The following is a 3,072-nucleotide window of genomic DNA, read 5'->3' on the forward strand; positions in this document are numbered from 1 at the left end:
ACGGCCATCCACTCACGGTGTCAACAGGATGAATGGAAACCATGACAACTGTGAAAATGTAAATGATGAGATTAAATAAAATTCTCTGTAAACTTGGATATGCTAACTCTTAAGATTAAAAAAACAATAAAATTACATACACAAGTAAGACGGTGATGAGAAGTACTGAAGGCATTCCAGGAGGCAAGTTTTGATACTTCTGAAGATATCGAGGAACCTGCTCTGTGCTCTTCTTCACCTTTGCCCAGGGATACTAGACAGAGGACTTCTTTTGCCGACGATTAATGTAACCAGCATGGATAAGAGGAGAAAAACCTGCAACGGTCAACCGAAGCAGATAGTACTTATACAGTTACAGAACAGAAATCATCAGCCGATGAGCTTCATGTTATCACAAATTAGTACAAGGATTTGAATGTCAATCTTTCGGAGACTTTGATTCAGGGGACAGACCTGCCACCTCATTTTTTTAACCAGGATAACCAAGAGCACTAATATTCACTAGAATAAGAATTGGATTGTACAAGAATTGGGTTGCCCACAAGAGCCTTATGAAAATGTGTATACCAAAGAATATTTTGCCTAAAACAAACTACAGAAGAAGCACTTAAATGGGAATGAGGACGTGCAAGAAAATATAGTGAAGTATTCTTTTGGAAGTCTTCCATGGGAATCCAAAGGGAACACCATCGCAAATTGATGCCTTCGACAGAGGGGTTAGAACCAGTGTATTTGGTTTGCTATTAAATTCGGTACGTACGTGCAGAAATTCTTGTTACGATCTAACTCTCTTTCTGTGCTGCTGAGGTGCTGCCAAAATTTTCGCTGCGCACAACATAAACCAATGCTTGTGATTTCTGCATATGTCTTATTAGTAGTAAGGCTCTTCATTTTTCTTATTTTAGATTATTCTCGGGATTGGTTCTTTCACGATTGAGCCCCTTTGCCGAAAACTCACTCCAAGAATTGTTTGGGTGACAAGCAACTTTATGTTGTGCCTTGCAATGGCTGCCACTGCGATCATGAATGTCTAGTCCATGCACTATACTGATGGAGGTGATCGCTATGTCGACCCAAATGGCAAAGTCAAAGCGTTTGCATTATTTCTCTTTGCATATCTCGGTCTTCCCCTAGCTGTTAGTATTCTTCCAGTTTTATATTTTGCTCCCTCTTTTTTACTTTTTGTTATTAACTGGATATTTCTGACATGATTATTTTATTGCTTGTAGGTTCTGTATATTGTTCCTTTTGCGGTTACAGCGACATTAGCTGCTAGCTGAGGAGGTGACCAAGGTTTGTTGTGATGATTTTTTGGTGTATCATCTTTACTTATCCAAGTTCCTTGAGTTTGGTTTTAATGAGTTTTGTTCTTTTGCAGGGTTATGCGCTTGGATTTTAAACAATATGCTTAAACCTTAATTAATTACCTCCCATTTATATAGCATCATGAAGGAACTGCAATCCCTAGGTAATTGAACTTATATAAAAAGGTGGTAAACTTCAAAAAAGTCTCCTTGTGGTTCGTAGGAATCATGAAAGATCTCCCTAAAGTTTTAAACTTGACACTTAACCCTTCCCCTTCACCCTTCGATGTAATAAATTAATTTTTACTATAATAATCATATATGTTATATAGTAATGTAGAAGTTGTCATATCATATTACCATCGTTCATACATTGAAGCTCACTTTATAGAGGCTGACACAGAGAGATCAACCCCTAACTTTTGAAACTATAACCTTAAAGGATTTTCTGTAATTTATCTTAAATAAAACCATATCAACAACTTCATGGAACTAACATATAACGTTAATGTTTTGCTTGATTGATTCGATTGTTGCAGGTGATAGTGGTTCTTGGTTCAGGTACGTGGGACCAACACTTCGGCAAGGGGAACATCTCAGCATTTGCTCTTGCATCCGCCTTTGCCTTTGTATGTGGATGTCTCGGACTCTTCATGCTTCCTAAGCTCTCAAGATCGACCTTCAAGACTCCCTATAGGTAGTAGGATGAATGTGAATGTCCCACACTCAGGGCCGGCCATGGGGTAAGCCCACCAAGCCCCGGGGCTGGGGCAACCCAGGGCCGGGGGCAACCAATCCTCGGATACACATGAAGATATAGGGAGAGGAGTCGAAGGAGATGACGGTGATGATGACGACAGGCTTAGTGGAGATGATTCGGATAATGCTCCTTCAGTTGGGAGTGATCTATACAAAGATGAGGAGGACAAGGAAGAGCTGGAGAAGATGTCTGAGCTAGATAGAGAGATGATTTTAGCGGAGAGGAGTACTAAGATTGATGACTATATGTTGAAGAAGAAGGCAAGAGAGACTTCGTCCAAGGTAGAAATGAAGACAAGAAAAGAGTCTCCTCCCCCTTTACGTGGACGGCCATCCCTTCGATCTGATAAGCCTGCCTTGAACGAGCTTCGAGCCAAGCGATAGTCCCACACTTTGATAAGTTAAAGGGCGTACATAGTACGTTAATAGAGACAACTTGTTGTCGTGATATGGTTTGATTAGTCCAAATGCAAAATCTGAGTTGTATGCACATCAGATGCATGTCCATGGAAACAAGAAAGCACAAGATGGAGGGGTGGTGCAAGAAGTAGAAGAAAAGAGAAGAGAGACCAAGACAAGGATGATATTTAGCTAATCTTTATTTAGCCTAAGGCCCCGTTTGGCAAAGGGTTAATGAAGAGGGGTTAAAGAGAAGGATTAATGTACTTAGCCCATTTGATAATCCGAAGGACTAAATTATTAACCCGTTAAATAAGTTTTATTTTAGCCCTTATGATCAGTTTTAGTGTTTGGGAATAACAATGATTTTGACTATTTTCTTTATAATTAGAAGGGTTAACTCTTATTCCATCTAAATAGGAGTATTAGTAAACCCCTCATTTTGAGGGGTTAATTCATTTTAACCCCTCTAGAGGGGTTAACTTAATCCTTCTATATTTTTTATGTTTGGCAAATTATGGAGGGTTAACTCACTTTAACCCTTATATATATTTGTTGTGTTTGGCAGGTTAAGAAGGGGTTAAGTCTCCGTAACCCCTCACTTAACCCT

The 3,072-nt window shown here is 39.5% G+C and overlaps 1 pseudogene; it reads left to right on the plus strand.

The window, feature by feature from the left end:
- On the plus strand, positions 156-2,447 carry LOC109835131 (annotated as a pseudogene).

The sequence above is a fragment of the Asparagus officinalis genome, chromosome 3 (assembly GCF_001876935.1).
Source record: "Asparagus officinalis chromosome 3, Aspof.V1, whole genome shotgun sequence".
Lineage (NCBI taxonomy): Eukaryota > Viridiplantae > Streptophyta > Magnoliopsida > Asparagales > Asparagaceae > Asparagus > Asparagus officinalis.